At 35.6% G+C, this 25,708-nt stretch overlaps 1 long non-coding RNA gene across 1 annotated transcript in view; it reads right to left on the bottom strand.

Moving 5' to 3' along the window:
* LOC115851197 (uncharacterized) overlaps positions 1-25,708 on the bottom strand; it is a 268,333-nt gene that overhangs the window by 93,108 nt on the left and 149,517 nt on the right. Inside the window, exons 2-4 of the long non-coding RNA XR_009558841.1 lie at positions 5,337-5,411; positions 4,613-4,757; positions 2,645-2,752 (exon numbers count right to left, since the gene is read on the bottom strand). This is a non-coding gene — a long non-coding RNA (uncharacterized lncRNA). The remainder of the gene's footprint in view (positions 1-2,644; positions 2,753-4,612; positions 4,758-5,336; positions 5,412-25,708) is intronic.

Raw genomic sequence — 25,708 nt, 5'->3', positions numbered from 1 at the left:
CACTTGAAGCATGTGAAAGGACTTGACTTCAAGACTTTGGATGAACAACCTAAGTGTCCATCATCGGATGAATGGATAAAGAAGATGTGGCACATATATACAATGGAATATTACTCAGCCATAAAAAGAAACGAAATTGAGCTATTTGTAATGAGGTGGATAGACCTAGAGTCTGTCATACAGAGTGAAGTAAGTCAGAAAGAGAAAGACAAATACCGTATGCTAACACATATATATGGAATTTAAGAAAAAAAATGTCATGAAGAACCTAGGGGTAAGACAGGAATAAAGACACAGACCTACTGGAGAACGGACTTGAGGATATGGGGAAGGGGAAGGGGAAGCTGTGACAAAGCGAGAGAGAGGCATGGACATATATACACTACCAAACGTAAGGTAGATAGCTAGTGGGAAGCAGCCGCATAGCAGAGGGAGATCAGCTCGGTGCTTTGTGACCGCCTGGAGGGGTGGGATAGCGAGGGTGGAAGGGAGATGCAAGAGGGAAGAGATGTGGGAACATATGTATATGTATAACTGATTCACTTTGTTATAAAGCAGAAACTAACACACCATTGTAAAGCAATTATACTCCAATAAAGATGTAAAAAAAAAGACTTTGGATGGAGACCCTGGCCAGCAAAGAATGTATTTTTTACCAGCACTTTTTCTGGTAAAGGAGCATGGGTAAGAATATTTAATCCTTAAAAATTAAACATAATATTATAAAATCCTACCAAATCACTGCCTTCTATAAGTACTTTTACTTATACACAACAGTAGAAACACTAAGATTGCTTTAATCACAAAAATTTTTTTAAGTGAAATTATATCCTCATCAAAAGTGAAATTATATCCTTTAATATTTATTAGATATAGGCAGGATAGGTGCAAAGTGTATTCACAGAGCTTACAATTTGAGAAAAAAGGGAAGATGGGATTAAAATTAATATGTAGGAAAAGCACAATGATAAGCTTTTACAAGCGTGCTGAAGATTTGGGGATTATGGATGGGGCTGCTTAAATGCAATAAGTCCTCCGAAAAAAAGTTGGCCTGAGTCTCTCAAAAAATGAGAAGGACACTTTGAGAGAAAAGGTCAAATAAATATATGCAAAGAGTATAAGTGAAAGAAGGAAGAAAATTTGGTGTGGGGAGTGCAGAGGGAAGACACGGCTTCCATGTGGTATGGTGGCAGGCAAGGTGCTAAAGAGTAGAGGCTTGCACAAAGCAGTAACTGGAGTTTCTGAACCAGGTTCAAGAGAGGGGAGATTAAAGCAGCAAAAGTGGTCAATTCTTTTGGCAATGATATGTGGCATAAATTGAATGATGGAGCAGACAGGGATTATCACTTTGCCTGTTATAGTCAGCATGATGCCCTTCAGCACTGAAACACACCTAGTCACCCCAGGACCTGCAGATCTGTAGGGTGCAATCCCTGTCGCCTCACCTACCACAGCTGGCCTCACACATCACCCTGGCCCCTGCAACCGAAATTCACTTTTCCAGAACCTTGACTGATTCCTGACACTGGCAAGAAGCCAGATCTCAACTAAGCCAGACACTAGAGACACTCACTGTACCTCATGTCCCCTGCTCTAAATAAAACTCTCTTCTGCTGCTAATACCAGACAAATCTAAATGAGCCTTGTCTCAGTGTACACACGGATGAAAGTGTCAAATTGGCTCCATGGGGATCAAAAGAAAGAGAGGTGATGGAACAGAAAAGAAACAATAATGTGTGGAGGGGGACTACTAGGCACTTCTGTGAGGAGATGATGAGAAAACAGGACCTGGAGGGTGATGTCGGGGGAAAAAAGAATCACGGTGAAAAAGAGAAATGAGGAAGTAAGAAGGACACAAGAGAAACACTTGAGAAAATAAAAAGAAAAGGAGTGGAGGGGTCCAAGGAGAACAAAAATTAATCAAAGACAGAGGGGAAAAAAGGAGATAGAACGAAAGCAACAGAAAAGCAAAGCCAGCGAGCTAAGGAGGAGAACAAGAGGAGAATCTGTATGGACTGTGCATCCTTTTGGTCATCTCTGACCAGGGTTACTGGTGCAAATCCACATTTCATCTGGCTAGTCAGCAAAAGACAAACAAAAATAAAAAGGGAATGTGAGGGATAGAAATGTCTGCATAAAGTCAAGCCTAAGACAAGGTTTTAAATAATATTGGATTTTTAGTTCCCCTTTGATAATCAATAAAAAGACATCAAAGTATCTGTTTTTTAAAATTATGTATTCATATAATTTGTTTGCATATGGAAACTACCTACCTTTTGGAATATGTGGCTTTAAGTGTGTATAGACTGTCCTTCCACTTATGACCAGTAATTAGCCTCCTAGCCCTAAGGCTTCATACCAGTGTAGCATAAAAAATTCATTAATTTCCTAAGTGCAACAAATCACAAAAACCTTAAATGAATTAACAATCTGACAGTGATATAAACCCAAGAGCCTTCCTCTACCTCCTCATCATTAAATATAAACACAATGACCAACAGCAGGGTGCTCTGTAGGAGTTACAGGAAAGTAACTTTTAGCCTATGATTTTGTTCTCTCTGACAAAGGAGAGCTTGAATAAAGGAGAATGATCGAAGTTTCTTAAGAACTATATACATTATTGGTTATGTCATTTATCTCTTACCTGGAGTAAGTGCTACCTCAGATGAATTATATTCATGGGTTATGCTCTCAGGACTGTCTCACTCAGGTGATATTTGATGAGTCCTTCTTGGTAACTTTCAAGATATATCTGTAAGAGATGGTATGTTGAGAAATTTTTACATCTCTATTATGTCACTGAGAGTACCACATCAATACTTACTGAATAATCATTAAAAGTTTAGAGCCATATTTGCTTGAAGAGCTCAGTGGAAAGACAATCTACAAAACTGTTTACAGTTTTCAATGTCCTTTCTTACTCTCTATTTTTTTAATTCATTTTGCTCAACTGTTTAATATAGGAGTTGGAAACTTCTTGAAGAGTCCCGTGGGGATATTAAGATTAAGAGGTTTCAGAGTTCTGTTGATGTATATGTTTTCTTCTCTTAGAAAATTCATTCAGGTAAGAACTTGATTGATTGGAGGTGTAACAGCCTATCATCCCCTCTGAGACTGTAGGCAGGTAGGCACTCAGGGAGGCAGGTAGGCAGAGGGCCAGAGAGACACAGAGGTGACTAAAGGACATATCCTCGCGCTCCTGAGTGACTGTCAGTACTATGGTCCGAATATTTGTGTCCCCCCCAAAGTCACGTGTTGAAATCCTAATGCCTAATGTGATGATATGAGGAGGGGGGTCCTTTCGCAGGTGAGTAGGTCATGAGAGAGGAGCCCTCCTTAATGAGATTAGCGTTCTTACGAAAGAGACCCCACAGAGATCCTTCCCCCCTTCCACCTTGTGAGGACACAGCAAGAAGGCACTGTCTAAGAACCAGAAAGTGGGCCCTCAAAGATTCCAAATCTGCTAGTACCTTGACCTTGGTCTCCCTGGCCTCCAGAACTGCGAGAAATACATTTCTCTTGTTTATATGCTACTTATTCTCTGGTATACTGTTATAGCAATCCAAATGGACTAAGATAAAATATCAGAGTGAATATTTTATTTTTGGTTATGTTGGTATGAAATATTCCACATTGGCATGAATTATAGAAAAATTGGAACATAAAGATAAGCAAATACAATAAAATAAAAACTCACCATAAACTCACTACCCAGACACTAATTTTTCGGCCAATTATTTTCCTACCAGATTTATATTCTTTGCATACATATTTTTAAACAAATATATTTTTACATTATTTGATAGCCTGATTTTTATACACTCAATATCACAAATACATTTCATATGAATAAATATGATTCCTATACTTTCACTGTTAATTGTATACATGTTATATATTGTATTATATATTGTACTATATATGTATATATATAAAATCTACATAAACAATCAGACATGTTTGACAACAATTTTTTTAAAAAACATCAATCTATGATTTTCAGGGAAAGAGTAGCTCCAAAAAATAATTATCAGTCAACTAATACTGAAAAAAATTTTTAAGCAGAAATTCAGAGATCTCAGTATGTCCTGACCTCAGAACAAGAACCAGATGTTCAAATATGGATAACAGAGATCCTCATCTAAAGGAGCTACATTATGGTATTTTTCCTAAAATATTATACCCTACCTTTTTTAATTGGAGGACTCCTATCATCGTTTAACCATTTCTTGATGAACTGTAAAAACTGGCTATTACGCCATGTATCGATATAGTCAGTCTGCTTTTCAGTTTGGGGATTGCTGGTCTTATTGCCACTGCTCCATAACAGCCTCAGTAGCTTTCTAGTCACTTTTCCTAATTCTAGTTTATCATGGGCTGAGACACTGGAGACCTAAGTTCATTAACATGTGCATAAGGCCCAAAGTGTGTTAAATAAGGCCCCCGAAAATCTATAAGGGAAGTATTTGAGTCAGTAAATATCATCCATTGGTTTTATATATTATTTTCACTAACATTGTTATATAATATTTATAAAAACCTGTACATAAGTATTAGGTATTTTATGCTTTCAAAGAAAAGGAAACAGATTTGGAGAAATGAAATAACTTACCCAACGTTACCTAGCTGTAAAATTACAGCATAAAGTCTCAAACCCAATTCTTCTCATTCCAAATCAACTCTAAGGACTTTGTTAAAAGCAATTTCAGGTTTTTTCGTGCTTCTGGCTGAGGAATTGTAATCCAGGGTAAAGCTTCCTAAAACATGTTTCATCAAACAAATAATACAAGGTATATGTATTATGCAATCAAAGAGGCAAACACTGGCTCAAACAACTTGCTTTACTGGACTTCTTAGAGATTTTAATGTGTTGACATACTTCATAAATCTCCGAAAGCAGTATTTCCATAACTACTTGGACCTCCGAGGTGACCCTCTGTAATGGCATACCCCCAGACTTCCAAGGAGCAAACTGCAGAAAATAATGTCCCAGTGGGGCAGGAAGTGGGGGAGAGTTCACCAGACCAGGTAAGTGAGGTCTGATAATCTTAGTCTTTGCATTCACTTCCCAATTACAATCTGTTAGTATAGCTAAGATTAAGCAATAAATTCTGGAAAAGCTTTACATTTATGTGACCTTTTATCTCTTGATAATATAGAAAATTACTTCTAGTAAAAGGAAGAGATAACTCTTTCAAGAATAGCTACAGAATGCACCATGATAAAATATAACATAATATTAATAACATTTAATCGGATTAAAAAAGTTTAAATTCCCAGAACACATGGATATAAAATGGAAACTCTTTGGCTGAATTTGGAGTTAAACCACGCACCATGACAGACCACAGAATTTTGTATCATAACCTTCCCCTGAGATGTGATGCACTGTCCTCAGATCTTCACGATCTCTGTAACAGAAAGAGAATTCTCAACGAAATTCAATAATTTCCACCTTCACAAATTGCACATAATAAAAATTTTTGAGCAATTCTTCAAAACTCAACAAATATCCTTTAAAGTAGCTAAATCTATTTGCAGTTAATTTAAATATTTTCATGGAATAACACCATTTTAGTATAATAGAGAAGGTCATTATACGGCCCATGAAATAAAAGAGTCTCTGAAGGGAAACAGTTCCCCAACTTGTCTCCTTGATAAGGTTTTGCATCATGGAAACCCTCTTGGCAACACGTTGTCATCAATATCTGTGAGTGGAAATTTTGCTAAGCACTCTGTACTTATTATCTTATTTAATAATTAAAACAATCCAATAAAGTAGTTACATTGTAAATAATCTCCAATTTTACAAATAATAAAATTGAGGTTAAGAGAAACTAATTAAGTTTACTGAGGAGGCAGAGCTAGGATTGGAAATCAGGCTGCTGTTTACAAAGCACTTTACTTAACCCACCTCTCTCTGCAATGCTCATATTCAGTTACCTGTTTCATGTATTAAAAATACGTAACACCCTGATTTTCCTATTTAAATCTTACAGGAGCCATGGAAGTTTTAAAAGTAGAAATGTGTTCTCAGTAAGATTCCCCTATTTTACCTTATTAAGCTTCTTGAGACCACAAAATAACGCTTCATTCACTTTGACCTATAACTAACCTCCACTCTTCAACTGGAAATCAAAAGACCGTGGCATCTCATGATTTCTTCTTCTCTTTCAACATTTCTGCTGTCTCATCAAGGCCTTTACAAATGGAACTTAAGTATGATTAACTGCAGTACAAGCTAAACCCCATATATGAATGGCAAAGCAAGCCAGTTCTAAAACCAAAGATAGCTTTATGAGAAAACTAGTAGATGTTCAATCTGTAATTTTAGATTTTATATAAATTAGTTTGAAATCAAAAGTCAATAAAAAGGAGAAGAAGGGATCATAAGACTAATTTGCCTGTCAGTGCAGGAGAAGTTGGAATTGGTATGACTGAAAGAGTCTAGAAGGGAATCCTATCAATCAATCCACAATTACTTATTGAATATCCACCACCACTAACTACCATTATGCCACAATTCTTAGAATTCCAGCCCTTGAGTTATCCATTGGGGTTAAAGAATTCCCAGAGAATTAGTATATGTTAATGTAAATATGTATTACTCGAAGATGGGATAGCAGTAAGTCCTTGGCCACTATTATTGCAGTAACATAATATAATGCAGAGCTCCAAGGGGATAGAATAAAAGACAGATAAATTATGACTGAATCTGGAGAAGTCACATCAATGGAGTAAAGGACCAAAAATGCACCAGAGCTTTGGGTTTTATTTCCAGAAGGTAGAATCATTGTACAAGGTACTGGGTACTAGGAAAGTGAAATAAAGGACAGAGCTGAGATAGAATATTGGGGCCAACACCAGAAGTTTCCCTACAACTAATGATAGCTTTTTTGTCCTCCATTTGTCTGTGTAAGTTGGTTACTTTTTACAATGTAATTGTGGAATTGGAAGTTGTGAAGTGGAATTGGATGTGATGCTACAAATAGAAAAGAGACCCTCCCCATACAATATAGGAAAAGGTCACAGAGGTCTATTACATAAAACTGGGATCATTATTTAGACTTAGAGCTCATGTTGAAGGAAAACTACAAAGGGACAAGAATGGATTTCTCTTGCATTCTCGTCTGCAAAGAGCACTAATCTTTCCAACAAACCATGCCCTCTATCCATGGTGTGCTGATAAGGGTTCAACAACTGACTCTCCAAGAAAAAAAATTATTATAAATTTCACTGCTTTAAAAACATATAGCAACATGATTTACAAATAACGATAAAATATATAATAATCATCATCGTAAATTCCATTCCAATGACTTCAGTGCGGCTTGCTGTTTCCTATAAAATCCACCATCAGTTTCATTTTCATTCTGTTCCCAACAATAATGCCACAAAATTGGACTATGGATAAATGTTTGATTACAATCTGATTCAAAAAAGAAGTCCTCATGTCAATGTCCACTCATTGACAAATGAGTGTAGTTCTGACATAGATGTTGGCTGATATATATATTTTTTATATTATAGGGTGAGTCTAAAGTAAAACAACAAGGATGTCTGTCAGACGTCATTTCATTTTCAATGACATGAGTAATTTCTTTGCTAAATCGGATAGCAGTTTTCAAACACTAAAAGAATATTTTCTCAATTTTATGTGCTATTTACAATGTAACAGCTGCAGATACAAAACAATTTAAAATTTAATCTGCATTGCTAATATGAAAATATTAATACTTTTAAGTCTAGACAATGAACAAATCAATAACTTTTTAGCATTTGTGATTGTCATGGTATAAATATTTCCACTATAGTTGATTCCAAACTACCAGTGCAGGACTGGGAAGAGCAGATGGCATTACACAGCATTTCCACCATACAGATACCAGACATGTAAATAACATCAACAACATAGGGCTTCCCTGGTGGCACAGTGGTTGAGAGTCCGCCTGCCGATGCAGGGGACACGGGTTCGTGCCCCGGTCTGGGAAGATCCCACATGCCACGGAGCGGCTGGGCCCGTGAGCCATGGCCTCTGAGCCTGCGCGTCCGGAGCCTGTGCTCCGCAACGGGAGAGGCCACAACAGTGAGAGGCCCGCGAACCACAAAAAAAAAAAAAAAAAAAAAATCAAAAAAAACCCACATAGATAATAGTAAAATGCAGTAAAATAATTAAGAAGTGACAAGTCTTTCATATTTACTATATCTGTTTTTAACATAATGCTCAGTTATAAGTTTATGCAATTTCATTTTTAATAATGGCTATTTAACAAACAGCAAAATCACTGTAAATTTAACAATTGTCTCTTGAGAGCCAGTAGGAGGTGGCTGGAGCATGCCAGCTGCCCCTAGCCATCCCAACGTCCAGCATGCTGCCCTTCTAACTAGTCTTTCTAGGTGTATTTCCTCAGCTGCAACATTATTTTGGAAATTCCCTACACAACCTCTTTGGTTTTAAAAAATGCTCATTATTATTTCCTGAACTGGAATGAAATCTGAGAGATAATGAATGCAGGTGAAGAAGAGTGGGTCTATTATCCACTGAGGAACAAACTAGGAGGTAGTGACAAGAGCGCTGGGATTTGCCGTCAGAAGACCTGGACCTACTACCCAATCCTGCTGTCTCAGATGTACCTCTTCAATTTTGAGCTTCAGGATTCTTATCTGCAAAACGCAGTTAATAGTCAATCACCTCACAGTTTTTTTTAAACAAAGGGTACATAAAACACCTGTGAAAGTGTTTTATAATTAAAATTTATGATATATAATAAATCCTTTTATAACATGTTATTCTTTCAAATGAGTTTAACCTTTTGGAACTTCTTTTTTTTTTTTTTTTTGCGGTACGCGGGCCTCTCACTGCTGTGGCCTCTCCCGTTGCAGAGCACAGGCTCTGGACGCGCAGGCTCAGTGGCCATGGCTCACAGGCCCAGCCGCTCCGCAGTATGTGGGATCTTCCCGGACCGGGGCACGAACCCGTGTCCCCTGCATTGGCAGGCGGACTCTCAACCACTGCGCCAACAGGGAAGCCCTGGAACTTCTTTTTTGATTGAGGAAATTAGTCATATTTTAGGTTTTTTTGCTACTTTATTACAATTGACAATTTACGATTAAAGACATTTTTCTGGTTTGGAAAAAAATCTTGTATTTCAAAATAGGTAGATTTGGTTATGAGTACTTATATTACAGGAGATACCAAGCATATTTAAGAGAGCTCCAGAAATGACATTCAAGAGACCAGGATTTCACAGCTAGCTCATTCAACAATATTTACGACACATTTTTAATTTCTCTCAGCCTCATTTTGTTTATCTTTCAACTGCCATGATGGAGTGAAATAATCTGATGTTCTTTCTAAATCCAAATTTGCCTATAATTTCCTTATAATTTTCCTAAAGTGTCCCCTTAAATATTGATTCATTTAAGTGGTTATTTACAAAATATTAGCTACTATTTCTGGCTTTTAGATTCTTAAATTCACAATTAGACCTTACATAGGAACATACTTTGAAATAGGTCATTTTCTTATAGAGGAACAGTCCACAGTCCCTTTATAGCTACAAAGTGGTGACTATTCTGCTTTTTAGTCACTGGGGTGTTTAGCAAAGGGACAGAAAAATTTTAAACCAAAATATAAGAAGCAACCTTCTCAGGATAAAAAAATGAAACGTCTCTGAAAATATAAGGCAAATGAAACACAAAATCTGATTTATTCTGTTTGGTGTTTTACCCTTAAGAACACATCAATTCCATGAAGATGTATAGAATGTCTAGAAACACTTCCCTTTTTCTTTTTTTTTTAATACCTAACTTCAAGTCTTCCTATTTTGAAGGGCTGATTCCTCACGCCGAACTAGTCCTCCAACCTGCCTCTTCCTCCTTAGAGGTCTGTCCCCTGGCCACAGAGCTCCCAAACACACTCCTTAGCCTATCTTAGAACATGTGCTTCTAATTCAAGCAAAAAGAAAACTAAAGCAAAACAACAACAACCTCCAATACAAGTAAGAATCATTCTACACATAAGAGAATGTGGTAACTGCCTGACTCATACAGGGTTAGGTACAGAAGTGAAAATGCCACCTGAATGATTCTTTAGATAATATGAATCTTTCCTGGAACTTTTTTATTACACAATGAAGAAGAAAAGAAAGTTCTTTATGAAATACTTTTCTTGGGAACTAAAAATGTAAGCTTCTACCACTGACAAGGTGGCATTTTTAGATTAAGGCGTGGGAAATCTAGCATGATTTACAAATACAACAGTCCAAGAATAACAGCCTTCCTGCCATTCGTGATTGGCATCATTATTACAGACTCTGTTATAATCTTATCTCACTGTCCAACAAAGAAATTCATTCAGCAACTAAGCTCACGTCAAAGGCAAGGCAGAGACTACTTATTTGCAGAAAAATGCTTTTGAAAAACATAGTCTCATTGTTCAGACAGAACCATGACATCGTGCAAGGTGCTTATGATAGAAGGTGGCAGGAAATGAAGTCGAAACAGAAATACCAGCTGAGAAGGTGTTTAATCTTCAAGGTGTGAGGTACCACATTCTAGCACCCTCTCTGACTGATAGCAGGCATGAAGGGAAAAACTATCTAAAACATATGGGGAAAAGTACACTTAGGACTCTTTGATGTCTGTGTTGGCAAAGCACTTCAGCTTTGACACCCAGTCTTCAATAAAACAGCTGAAGCTTTTGGTTTGTAAGTAAAAGGAAGCTAAGAGATTGCTGAGTAGGGTCTGTCGCACACACAAAAATGCAGCTTCACTTCAATGGATGCCTGAAACTGTTCATCTCAATATTCACAGACACACAGACACACACACACCCCTTAGAGCTTTCTTATAAGCTACTCCATATCTGCTTTTAACAAGGCTTATAATTTTCAAATAATTTTTCCCACGGAAACTAATGAATTTCTACAACTGCATATAATCAAAATGTGGAGGGAAGCTGGAGAGTCCCTCTTTTCCCAAAAGGCAGAAACTGAAGACCATAAACACAGTGGGGATGAGGCCAATATAGGTCTCTCTGCACGAGGAATGATCAATGAAACACAGAACTGACTTTTTCTTTTCAGCTGGAGTGAGGGGTAAACACAATAGCAGCAAACAAAAAAAGGGAGATTTTGTCAATGATTCAGGTATTTCCCAAACTGTCCTCGGCCTCCAAATCCACAAAAACAGCAGGGTCCTGCCAGAGACCATATGCGAGGCAGATAAATCTTAACCCCAGAGAATCTAGGCCCTGCCGCCCATTGGTTTTCCCTGTAGAGCCCACTGATGATCCACACAGCCCAGGTTAGTAGAGAGCAGTTCCTTCTCCATCCCTACCCTCACCAATGATGCACATGTGTTCTTCCACACTCCTCTGGAACTACTAACTCACACCATCTCTTGCTAAGTGCTAATGGAGAAACCTAGAAAGCATTCAAAGAAATGTGTGTTTTTTAAGCAGGTCTATTCTATTCACCCAAGACAGATGAACAGAATTCTAAGGAACTAACAATTGGAGCCAAACTCTGAGATCACCTAAATCCAATCCCACCCCAAAAGAATCCCCTCAACTGCCCTTCTGACTACGACAATGACCTTGCTTCAGTCTCTCCACTGCAGGCATTGAGAGCATGACTGTGACGTTGGTTCAGGTTTGGACCACTGTAAATCTTACGGAAATTTTTCTTATTTTGACTTGACATCTGTTTCCCTTTGTTTTTTACCTGGAGATTCTGACTAGTCCTAGAGAGAGAGAGAAAGAGACAGGGACAGAGAGAGAGAAGAGCATTTTTCTAAGAGATCTTTAGTAAACTATTTATAATAGTTTTTAGCTCTAGACAGTTGTTTTTTTCTTTTTTTTTTTTTTTTTGCGTTACGCGGGCCTCTCACTGTTGTGGCCTCTCCCGTCGCGGAGCACAGGCTCCGGACGCGCAGGCTCAGCAGCCATGGCTCACGGGCCCAGCCGCTCCACGGCATGTGGGATCTTCCCAGACCGGGGCACGAACCCGTGTCCCCTGCATCGGCAGGCGGACTCTCAACCACTGCGCCACCAGGGAAGCCCTCTAGACAGTTTTTAGCATTGACATTAAGTATATCAACACCCATTTTTTAAGACTTTTTGATATACTTTTTTAGAAAAGTATCAGTCTCCTCGTGTGTTGTCTCCCAATTAATCATGACTGTTAAATATTGCTGATAGATATTCTGCAACTATGTTTACAAGTCCTTTCAATAGATTATAAGGTCATTTATTGGAATTAAGATGATTTTTGTATAAAGGTGACCAGTGTCATTTATTGTTTCATCATATATTTCAGACTTTAATTCTACTTTTCCAGTTGGAAAACTAATTTTCAAGAGCAATCTTGAATATGTTGAGTAGAGAAGTATCTACCATCTTGAGTAACACACCACCTAGGAAAACAGTGGGCTGCCTCACCCTTGTCCATCTCGCTCCCTGCCCTCTGTAGCAGTCTTTTATAATTCTCTACTATTCTAGCCTTTTGCCTGCTTTCATATTCTTTCAGACTTCTGCCACTCTTTAACGTGCATGTGGCACTCCATCTTCGGGGTCCCTTAGAACCTGAATCATCACAGCATTTTCTGTGAAGTGTCATTGATTTCTTCGGTTGTCTCCCCTTTATTTTTCTTCTAAGGATAATTAGCAATTTTACTATCAGATTTTCACATCGTTCCTTTCTAGAGGACCTCATCTCCCTTTAAGAGTATCTGGTTTTGTGATGTGCCCATCTCTTTTTTTTCTCCCAACTCTTGGAGCCAGGCTTCCATAAATTCTAGAGGTATGCTTGTCTGGGACCCGTAAATTTTTTTTTCTACTTTTTTATGCATTTTTTTCCATCCAAGCAATAAAGTCTTGGTAGGGCTCACTGCTATGACTATCTCTCTCAGAATTAGAATTCAGATGTGAGAGGATTTCATGAAGACATGTATTAACAGGTGTAACTGAATTGAGAAGTGAAGTCAGACTTTTTCTGACAGTAAATCTGATTCGGCTGATTGATTTGATTTCAGGACTGGCTTTGCCAAATAAGCAACTTAAATATTTCCCTTAAATTAGTTATTTCTGTAGCTCTGAGATTTTAACAATAGTATATTTAAAGTGCATGAAAAGAAAGTGTTTTATCAAAACTGTTTATTGGTAGATGTGCATCAGAATTAATAATAATAGTGATTGAATACATCTCAGTAAAGGCTTTTTGGTGTACTGGCTATAAATTGAGAAAGAAAATGACTCTAATGACAGGGTGACAAATCCTTTTGAAAGTCAGGATCAAAACTGAAGAGAACATAATTAAATTGTCAGCTCGTAGATTAATATAAACATTTTTGATGATAGATCACTATATGAATTTTTGGCACAGAACTCAGAAAGAACTCAAAGAATTGAGTGACATTACTATACTAAAACTTCCATTTTTATCTTCTTATTTATAATGTTTCCTCAGTGTTTACATATATATAAAATATAAAAATATAAATATAATTGATGTTGAACTTTGCCTCAATTACATTAAAACTAATATTCATCCAGGAAAAAATAAGCTATTCTTATTAAGAGATTAATTTTCAGTAATATTTTGCTTTTTGCATTTAATAAGTATTAAAATTTATAGTATGATTTTTTTGATCAATTGGGTAGTAATAATAATTTTCATGAAATTCAATCTAGAAGAATTTTTTAATACTTAGAGCCTTATGGCCAGAAAAATAAAAAATAATTAAATTTTAATTTATACAGACAAATTTGCTTGTTGCAGAGAAATATGATAGGTGACAAATACAAGACTTTCAGAAGTATAAAAGTATATTATATTAGAGTAAAAGTTTATTGGAGAAATATAATGGAAATATGAGATCAAAGAAGAAAATATACATTTTTAAACTGTTAAGAGTTTGTTTATGTATTCTTAAATAAATGTGCCTTGAATCACAGAATTTAAGAATTGGAAGAGAAATTAAAGGTTAACTATTGAACTGATCTTCACACATTTGCCTGTGTTACCCCACATAATACTGAATAATTTCATACTCCCTCAAACATGAAACTGACTTCTAATTTTTTCTATCTGAATTTTAAATGGTTACCAAAGATGTAATTTCTGTCACAGTATAAATATTTACACTAAAAAAATTTTTTAAAAACAGTTACTTAACTTTTTTAAACATAGCCAGAGGGAATCTGAATGTAAACACTATGGTGATTTGATCCTACCGTCATCCCTTATCTGTCATCTCATTGGTGTGCTTCTGTAGTGTCACTTCTCTTCTCTGCTCCTATAATCCTGAATATTTCCTATTGTGTTTATGCTGTCAAGGAAAGGGTTTTCCACAAAGTCAATATTTTTCCAACTTATTTTTTAAATTCATTTTCTTCTGAATCATAAACACCTTGCATAAACCATACACCACTTCTTTACAGGTGTTCACTTCCATTCTTTCAAATTCTGGTGATAACTATGAACATGCATTTATTCTGTGTCATATGTATTATTTACTTACAACGTACCTAGCACCCAGATGCTCAATAAATGTTAGCTTCTATGGTTATAATATTGTCTTCTTTGATAAATACTTCAAGTACACTTCGTTATCAGTCTCATACACACTGTTTTTTATATATATATATATGTAACATTTTAAGTATTTTTCCAGTATTTTTAGGAGTACTAGTCAGTTTGTTAGCTTTAAATTTTTATTTAGAGATTTTTCTTTTTCACCTCAGATTGCTATTTAAAAGTATATGTCTAAAATTGAGATATTATTTCAATGACCATGGGTATTATATACTCCAAAATCTTTATTTTATGCTTGAAATGTTATCACAGAGTGATTTTTACCTGATCTGAATTTTGAAGTAGTTAATGACCAAGCTAGCCCCTGAACCGAGATAGAACTTAAGACAGACTCATTTAGCTCTCTACTCTAGACAATGAAGAAATTATCACTGCTACATCACTCTCTAGTCGTCCCTCCCATGCTTCAACCGGCCAGCTTTTGTCATCATATACCATTGCTTTTCCACTATCAAAGTTTATAACATTTATATTCTTTTATATGACTATAATTAAATCTCATGGTTTTATAACTAAAATTAAGTTTCAATTCTAAAAATTGAAAACCATTAATATTATCATTATGTGAATATTATTCACTACAGAACCCAGTATAGTGACTGGGTAAATTATAAAAAGACAAGTAATTTTATTCAAAAAGCCACTGCCTCTGGAAGGAAAATATTAAAGGCTTGTGGTCAAATGAGTTATTTATTTTAAACTCTTAGTTACTCAATTTGCTTTCTATATCTAGGGCGAACTTTTTGTTAGCCCTTTGCTTGATTTCCTTTGAAAGCGTAATGTTTCTCCCCACCCACTCTCTCATTTATTTTCTTGTTTACCAAATAAATGTCTCCCTCCTTGGCCAAACAACTAAGTCATACAGCTTCTTAATCAATTAAATATGTTGAATGAATTTTTTTTTCTTGAAAACAATATTCTTAGAATCCTACTGCTATCTTTTCTTCTTTCACTCATGTGAGGAGGCCACATGGTATTGCCCTGTGTGGTATCACTGCAGCCTCACTTCACACAGAGACCAGATTAATAATGTTTCAGTAATGAAAATTCTTTATTTCTTTTCCCCATTGGGTATAAAACCTGTTTCTCCCTATGTATTTATACATGGAAATTAAAGATATGATAAACTTTAATCCTGACAGAACCTCATCTGTCTTGTTTTTTACTTTTAGACCCCCTGTACCCACTTTTCCCACCCCTCACTCCCTGCCTCTGGCAACTGCCCATCTGTTCTCCATATCTATAAACTTGGGTTTTATTTGTTTGTTTGTTTTTAGATTCAGCATGCTTGCAAGAGAGATCATATGGTATTTGTCTTTTTCTGTCTGACTCATTTCACTTAACATAATGAATGCCCTTGAGGTCCATTCATATATTGCAAGTGGAAAATTTCATTTTTTTCCATTTTTATATAGACAATATAATATACTGTATATGTATGCAATATATATATAATATATATACGATACATATATAATTTCTTATCCATTCATCCATTGATGGACTCTAGATTGTTTCCATATCTTGGCTATTGTAAATAATGCTGCAATGAACATTGGGGTGCATGTATCTTTTCAAGTTAGTGTTTTTGTTTTCTTCAGATAAATACTTAGCAGTGGAATTGCTGGATCATATAGTGCTTCTATTTTTGAGGAAACTTCACACTGTTTTCCATAGTGATGGTACCAATTAACGTTCCCACCAATGGTGCACAAGAATTCCCTTTTCTCCACATCCTTGCCAGCACTGGTTATTTCTTGTCTTTTTGATAATAGCCATGCTAACAGGTGTGAGGTGATATCATTGTGGTTTTGATTTGCATTTCCCCAATGATTAATAATTTTGAGCATCTTTTCATGTACCTGTTGGCTATCTGTGTATCTTCTATGGAAAAATATCTATTCAGATCTTCTGCCCATTTTTAATTTAATTGTTTGTTTGCTAATGAGTTGTATGAGTTTTTAATATATTTTGGATATTAGCCACTTATCAGATACATGATTTGCAAATATTTTTTTCTCATTCAGTAGGTCATCTTTTCATTTTGTTGATGGTTTCCTTTGCTGTGCAGAAGCTTTTTAGTATGATGTAGTCTCACTTGTTTCTTTTTACTCTGTTGCTTATTCTTTTGATGTCAGATTCAAAAACTCACCACCAAGACCTATGTCAAGGAGCTTACTACCTATGCTTTCTTCTAAGAGTCTTAAATTAATTTTTGTGTATGGTGTAAGATAATGGTCAAGTTTCATTCTTTTGCTTGTGGCTGTCCAGTTTTCCCAGCACTATTTATTAAAGAGACTGTCCTTTCCCCATAATATATTCTTGGCTTCTTTGTTGTAAATTAATTGGCCATATACGAATGGGTTTATTTCTGGGCTCTCTATTCTGTTCCATTGGCCTATGTGTCTGTTTTTATGCAACACCATAGTAAAGCTAATTACTATAGCTTTAAAATATGGTTCGAAATAATTAAGGAGTGTGATGCCTCCAGCTTTGTTCTTTTTTCTAAAGATTGCTTTGGCTATTCAAGTTCTTACATGGTTCCATACAAATCTGAGGATTATTTTTTCTATCTCTGTGAAAAATGCCACTGGAATTTTATTTATTTGTTTTTGTTTATTTATTTTTTTGCGGTACGTGGGCCTCTCACTGTTGTGGCCTCTCCCATTGTGGAGCACAGGCTCCGGACGCGCAGGCTCAGCGGCCAGGGCTCACGGGCCCAGCCGCTCCGCGGCATGTGGGATCTTCCCAGACCAGGGCACGAACCCGTGTCCCCTACATCGGCAGGCGGACTCTCAACCACTGCGCCACCAGGGAAGCCCTGGAATTTTGATACAGATTGCATTGACTCTGTAGATTGTTTGGGTAGTATGAACATTTTAACAGTAGTATTGATTCTTCCAGTCCATGAACATGAAATATCTTTCCATTTATTTGTGTCTTTTTCAATTTCTTTCATTAATGTCTTATAGTTTTAATGTACAGGTCATTCACCTCCTTAGCTAAATTTATTCCTAGGTATTTTATTCTTTTTGATGAAATTATTTTCTTCATTTCTCTTTCTGATAGTTTGTTATTAGTGTATCGAAATGCAACAAATTTTTAAGTATAGATTTTGTATCCTACAACCTTACTGAATTCACTTATTATTTCCAAAAGCTTTTAGATTGAATCATCAGTGACCATTTTACTTCTCCTTTTCCAATTTAGATTCCCTTTATTTCTTATTCTTGTCTGATTGTAGTGGCTAAGACTTCCAATACTCTGTTGAATGAAAGTGACAAGAGTGGGTATCCTTGTCTTGTTTCTGATCTTACAGGAAAAGTTTTCAGCTTTTTGCCATTAAGTGTGATATTATCTGAGGGCTTGTCATATATGGACTTTATTATGTTGAGATATGTTCCCTCTATACCTGCTTTGTTGAGAGTTTTTATTATAAATGGATATTGGATTTTGTTAAGTGCTTTTCCTGCAACTATTGAGATGATCATAAGATTTTTATCTTTCATTCCGTTAACGTGATGTATCATACTGACTGATCTGCAGATGGTGAACCATTCTTGCATCCCTGGAATAAATCCCATTTTTTCATGATATATGATCCTTTTACTGTATTGTTGAATTCAGTAAAATTTGCTTATAACTTGTTGAGGATTTTTTCATCTATATTCATCAGTGATATTGGCCTGTAATTTTGTTTTCTGGTGGTGTCCTTGACTGGTTTTGGTATCAGGATAATACTGACCTCATAAAATGAGTTCAGAAGCATTTTTTCCTCTTTTATTTTTTGGAAATGTTTAAAAAGGATTGGTATTAATTTTTCTGTAATGATTGGTAAAATTCAGCAGTGAAGCTGCCTGGTCCTGGACTTTTGTTTGTTCAGAGGTTTTTGATTATTGGTTCAATCTCCTTACTAGTAATTAGTCTCTTAAGACTTTTTTATTTCATCAAGATTCAGTCTTGTTGGTTCCATGTTTTCAGGGATTTATCCATTTCTTCTAGGTTGTCTAATTTGTTGGCATATAATTGTTCATAGAAGTATCTTATCACTCTTTGTATTTCTGTGATATCAGCTGTAATATCTCCTCTTCCATTTCTGATTTGACTTGAGTCCTTTCTCTATTTTTCTTGGTGAGTCTAGCTAAAGGCTTGCCAACTTTGTTTATCTTTTCTGATAAACTAGTTCTTAGTTTTCTTGATCTTCTCTATAGTCTTTTTAGTCTCTATGTCATTTACTTCTGCTCTAACCTTTGTTATTTCCTTCCTTCTTCTAAGTTTGGGCTTCGTTTGTTCTTCTATTTCTAGTTCCTTGTAAATTGTAAGTTTAGGTTGTTTATTTGAGGCATTTCTTGAGGTAGGTATTTATTACTATCAACTTCCCTCTTGGAACTTAAAATGTAGCTTTTCCTGCATTCCACAAATTTTGGTATGTTATACAGATTTCTCCTGCTATTCAAAACTAGAGCATTCCTATGAAAGCTTTCATATGCTAAAACAGCATAAAGCAAAGAAACAATTATTTTTTTTTTGTAAGAGCAAAAATCCTCTTCAGATTTCTTTCTGTTAGCGAAACAAAAACTAATGTAGGTCTTTCATAAAAGTGAAGTGGAATAAAGTAAACTTTTGAAAACTGGGGGAAACCTGTATTTCCATTTTCATTTGTCTCAAGGTATTTTTAAATTTCTCTTTTGGTTTCTTCTTTGACCCATTGGTTGTTCAACAGTATGCTGCTTAATCTCCACGTATTTATGAATTTTCCAATTTGCTTTGTGTAATTAAGTACATGATAAATACAATACAGTAATAGCAGGGGATTTAATACCCCAGTTACATCAATGGATATATTATTCTGACAGAAAATCAATAAGGAAATATTGGTCTTAAATGACACGTTAGACCAGATGAACTTAACAGATATATGCAGAACATTCCATCCAAAAGCAGCAGAGTACACATGCTTCTCAAGTGCATGTGGAACATTTTCCAGGAGAGATCATAGGTTAGGTTACAAAACAAGTCAATAAATTTAAGATGATTAAAATCATATCAAGTATCTTTTCCAACCACAGTGGTATGAACTTAGAAATTAATTACACAAAGAAGCCTGTTGCTATATTTTCTAAAGTTGATGCACATTTTTCATTCTGACATTTCTTTTTATAGTATTCCAAGTTCAATCTCATTTTTTTTTATTTCCATGCTGTATGCTTGCTTCATTTCTGTTTATGTTTTGTTGGCATATGTTCTTAACTCTATTTTTAAAGTTGACAGTAAGTAATATTCTTTCATGTTCTAATATGTTTTCCTTTTGCCCTCACACTCAACTGACAGACTAGCTGGGGTAAGATTTCTAGGTTCAAAATAACTTTGTTCAGAATTTCAAAACTTTACTTCTTGGCCTCTAATATATATTGCTGGTGAGAAGTCTGACAACAATCAGATTCACATCCCTCTGTTTGTAAACTGTTTCATATTCCCTGGAAGCTTTGAATGTCTTCTTTATATTCTAAATTGTAAGCCTTCATTAAGTTAGGCCTAGAATGTATACAGCTTCATTCATTCCATTTGGTCATTAATCAACTCTTTTAAAAGTTCTTCATCTCTGACAACTCTTCCTGCAGTCTTTCTGTATTATTCCCTCCCACCCATTGTCTCTGTTCTCTTCTTAATGTAAATCCTATTAGATAAATATCAGACCATCTAGATTGCCCTCTATACCTCTCCCTTTTTCTCTTTGCCTTTATTCTTCTACCTTATCAACAATTTACCAACTTTATCCTTTAACCCTTCTATTTAATTTCTATTTTACTGATCATACCTTTAATTTAGAATAAACACTTGTCCTCTGGTTGATTATTTTACATACCAGCCGATTTTAATTCTATGAAGGGGCTATTTTATGGAATACTCCAAATGTGCAAATTAAAACTTTTTTATCTTTTTTTCACTTGAAAAAGATTAAGCATTAGTATTTTCTGTGTATTGATCCATGTCTTTTTCTTTCATGCTTTTTATTTTACTCAAATATATGTGCATTCTTGATTTCCCACTTGTATTTATAAATCATTTATTACGCTTACAGGCATTAAACATTGGCTCCCCTAACTTTTTCATAGTTCTGCCATTCCAAGAGGCTTCTCTGTGAACTTAAAGACTAGCTTCTTATAAATTCTTAGACATGAAAACCCTGAATAATTACGCAATGGGCATTAATCTTGATAGTCCTAACATTCAAAGGGTAATAATGCTGGAACTAGATTAGATGCCCTTACACAATGGCCTGTCAGTGGAAATGTAACCAACCAATCTCTGGATGTAGAGTTAGAAATAAAGATAGCCACATATAGGATGGAACCAATAAGATAATTTAAGTTACTGTCTTAGTGACAGTAGTAAAGTAACAACATTAGATTGGAAATCTCAATGCCTGTGCTCTAGGCCTACTTCTGCCACTAACAACTAGCTATAAACCTGTAAGAGAGCCATATACTTCTTGGATTGTAACATGATAATGCTTGAGGCCCTACCTATCCTAAAATTCTATAATAGTAGGAATTTAAGTGTTCATAAATGGTCTTTCTGCTCCTAGGATGTATAACCAAATCAAACATTAACACCATAGAAATGACATATCAACATATATAACATATCTATATACACATTTATTAAACAGGCACTGTATTTAGTGCTAACACCAATTTTTCTCCTCTCCAGGATACTCTGATTGGTCTTCACATAAACATTTTTTTATCCCACACAACCTACTGATGTTTTTTAATCACATAGAACTCAGAGGAATACTTGAATTACAGTGTATAATATATTCAATCAACAATATGAAACAAAAATAGGGTTTTCAACTGAAACATCCATTTTCATATAAAGCTTTTGTTTTTTCTTCCTAACTAAATCTCACATTATCCAACTCAGCAAACTCACCCTGAACATCTTATTGGTTCAGGTATAGTTGTGATCTTAGAGATCTCTGCCAGTATTCATTGTTTTGCTACTTTTAGTCATGTTGTCACATAGGTCATCTTTCTTACTTTAGATCCAATCACTTCTCTTTTTCATAAAATTGCAAAATGTCCTTCACATTTTCATCAATCAAGAAAACAGATTTAATCTTTATAACTGACAAATATTACATACACAAATGAGAAAAGTTATCATTCTTCCTATTGTCCACACAATCTAGTTTTATATCCTATAAATAACCAAGATTATCGAGTATATATTTCCTGATTATTTAATAAGAACATTTTTTAATTTAATAACTCTGATATATGGTTTACAAACCTTCTTTAAATACATTACCTCATTTGAGTCTTTGAATTTGTCTGGGACATAAAAAGGAAAATATAATTCTCACTTTACAGATTGAGGAGGTGAGGCAAGAAGGTGCAGAAGGATGAACTACAATTATATCCCAGGATTCCAGGAGCCAATTCTGATAATATTTTCTGCATACTCCCACTACCAAATTTTGCATTCCATTTTTCATCTTTTTCTAATGTCCACTCAACTTCAGTACCTATTTTCTACAAATCTCTTTATTCCAAACTTCTTTCATTCATTAAGTAAACATTAATCAGCTCCTACCATGTGTCAAACTGTGCTAGATACTAAAGCAGAGCTTGGACTAGTGAAGAAAAAGCATTAATCAAATAATGACAAAAGAAAAATGAATATTGCAACTGTGACAAATGCTGTAAAGTAGAAGCACCCTGTGTCATCAGACCCTGTACTTAGGAGATTTGATATAGTCAGAAGGGTCAGGAACGTCCATCCTGAAACAGTTTAACATTTGAGCCTTGGTTGAACAATGAGGCAGAATTTACTAGATAAGAAGAGAAAGAGAAAACAACACATGCAAAAACTGTTAGCAGTAGGAAGCAAGCATGGTAAGTGAGGAGTAAAGAAAGAAGCCAATGTGATGGATTCAAGAGATGGAGGAGAACACAGTTTGAGATGAGACATAAGAAGAAATGGAGACCAGGGTCTGCAGGGTTTTAAAGCCAAGGTTTATGAGTTTTGTCTTTATCCAAAAAGCAATGGGATTGTATTATTTAATTTAATGAAATATACAAAGTAGGCAAATCCGTAGAGACAGAAGGTAGATTAGTAGTTGTCAGGGGCTGAGGGAAGAGGAGAATGGAGTGTGACTGCCAATAGATACAAGTTTCCTTTTTGAGAAGAAAAAGATATTTTAAAGTTAGTGACGATAATTGCACAACTCTGTGAATATACTAAAACCTACCAAATTACATACTTTAAAAAGGGTGAATTTTATGGTATGTAAATTATATCTTGATACTGTTATTATTAAAATAATAACAGTGGAAAAGTATTAAAGATTTTAAAAGGGAATTCTCTGATAAGATTAGAGTTTTAAAAGGATCACTCTGGCTTCAGTGTGAAAAAATAGATCTGCAAGTAGAGAAAGGAGGCTATTATAATAATACAAGTGAGAGAAATTTAGAAAGGAAAACCAATAGAGCTTAATTATAGATTTAGTATTGGAGACAAATAAAAAGAGATGTCAAAGTATAGTCCCTAGTTTTCTAGCTTGAACAAGGAAATGGATGTTGGTACCGTTCACTGACATTGTGGTACTGGAGGGTGATCAGATTTTGAGGGGGAGAGGATTGGATGTTGAGTTCAGTCTTTTATTATATTGAGTTTGAGGTTCCCTGGAGACATGTCAAATACAAAAATTAAGATATATCAGTCTGAAACTCAGAGTAGAGTTTTTAGTAAAGGGAAAAAGTATGAGTCTTCTGCATACAAATTAAAATAATAGACATGGATACAGAGAAACAACTTGGGAAGAGAATACATAGGGTAAGAAGAGAAGAGGGCTACGACCAACCTTAGAGGAACTCCAAATTGTTGGTCATAGAGTACAAGTTTGTAGTGGAAAAATAAAAATAAACACAAGGCAGAGAAACAGGGATAAAACCAAGAGAGTGTTCTGTCAAAGAGGACAAGGAGAGCATTCAATCACCTCTATGATAGCCCTCACACTATTTGATTCTTTCCTAGCTTCTCTGCTAGATTATGAGTTTTTTGAAGGCAGACATATTTTCTTCTTGCATTTTACTTAGTATTGGGCCCATAGCAAGCAGTCAATGAACATGTGTGGTTTGCAATTAAATGTTTGAATTTGCTGTTTAGTGAAAAAAGTGTTACACTGATAGCTCATAATTTTATGCCAGAAAAATTTTAGTGGAACAGACAGAAGTTCCCGTTTTTCCTGACTAAATAAAGATATCTCTAACTCCACAGAATAACACAAGTAAATGGCATAAACAGAGCTCAATGAAAATGACTAGCAGTAGCAATAGTCTAGCAGCAATGGTGGTAAAAGCAGAAACACTTGCACAATAAAATCAAGGCTTAAATAAAATGAAAAAGGAGTCTGAAGGGCTACAGAGTCAAGATATTTCCAGAGCTAGATTTTTTAGGGAAAAAGACAGCCAACTCAGTGAGCAGAAACAAAATGCAAGGAGGCTGAGGAAGACATAAATTTGTGAACCATGGCTGCAATTTGGCTCCTACCCACCCAGGATTCTGAAAGATGTGACCAGTCTGTACTGAGAGAATTGTTAATAAACAAGCTTACCTGTATAAAAGGTACATAAAAATCAGCAGTATATTCATAATTACACATATATACACATACCAAGGTTAACTACTTACTTCATAAGCTATTTACATTGTTCTTTTAATTTGATTCCTTTGTTTCCTAATATCCAGGAGCTTGTGGAAAGCCTACTGACCATAATCTTGATGCCCAAGCAGGGATTTCCCCAGAATGGATGAATTCATCTTCTTCACAGCTGCCATGAGGAACTTTGGGCATGCCAGCTAATACTACTTGGAGAATAATACTGAATGTTAGGGAGATCTTCAGGGGATTGTTGTGGCAGAGACTCTGCTGTACATTTGCATAACACAATGAATATTTTGGGGGGACAGATGCTACTCTACAAAAGTTTGTCCTGATTTATATTTCTACTGATGTATGTGGGAATTCTACACACCTATTTATAGCTGGACTGAAAATTTTACGCTACCCAAACTTTGTTGGGCAGCCCTTATCAGTTGGGGCTTGGCAAGTAAAAAACAAAAATCTATGATCTCCCTTTAGAAAATCCATCATGTCCTTTTCCCTCATTCTAACCTTGTCTCAAAGTTTCACAAATCACACATCACAACAAGGAGTTTGAAATCTCCCATAAGCCTAATCTTGTCATCTTCTCTTGCTCTTATTTCACATATTTCTTTGCTTTATCTCTTGTCCCAGAAGTCTGTAGTATACCTACTTCTAGTAGCTTTATTTTTAAACCTTTTAGAGAAGCAGTAACTTATTCTCTTAATCTGATTCTTCTTATATGAAAATTAGTCAATAACGCTCCCATTTATACCCCATCATTACCCTTTCCATTTGCAAGCACATTGCATAATAACATGTTCTAGACTTTTCTGCTATCCTGCAACAGTAAGACTGCTTTTTTAATATAAAATCTTTGTATCTCATAATTTTCTTCTGTCACCCATGCTGTGGATGTTTTGTTTCTAATGCTACTCGCCTACAGGCACAGACACTCAATAATTTTCATTTCCTTTTCTTGTCTGACTTTGTCCAAATTTATCTGGATGATCATTTCTTCTCCTATTTTTCCCAAAACAGAAATATAAAAGTAAATACAGGTACTGCATTTTCAGTTTACTTTCCATTTATGTGGAAAGCCTAGAAGCTTAACCCACAAAAGCAAGCATTCTTAAATTTTTGTTCAGATCAGTTCTCTTGGCTATCAGCACCATCACTGTAACTTGAAAACTAGTTTCGTGGCAGAACTGTGCTGATCAGTCTTTCCTTCACTTGCCAGAGGCCTGAGTGCTAGTCAGATGTGGGAACCATTAATTTTGGCCACAATGGGTCAGACAGAGCAGCTACTGGGCTGCTCTCCTCTACTGCCTCCGGTGGAAGAGTCAGCAGGAGAGGGGCTATGAATTAGTACTTCCGCAGCAGTAAAGGGCTCCACAAAAACAGGTCAATCAGCAAGCAGTCTGGGGAAGTTATGTATGTTATTTACTCCATAGAA

The sequence above is a fragment of the Globicephala melas genome, chromosome 14 (genome assembly GCF_963455315.2).
Source record: "Globicephala melas chromosome 14, mGloMel1.2, whole genome shotgun sequence".
NCBI lineage: Eukaryota > Metazoa > Chordata > Mammalia > Artiodactyla > Delphinidae > Globicephala > Globicephala melas.
This window is presented reverse-complemented; position numbering and strand designations above follow the sequence as displayed.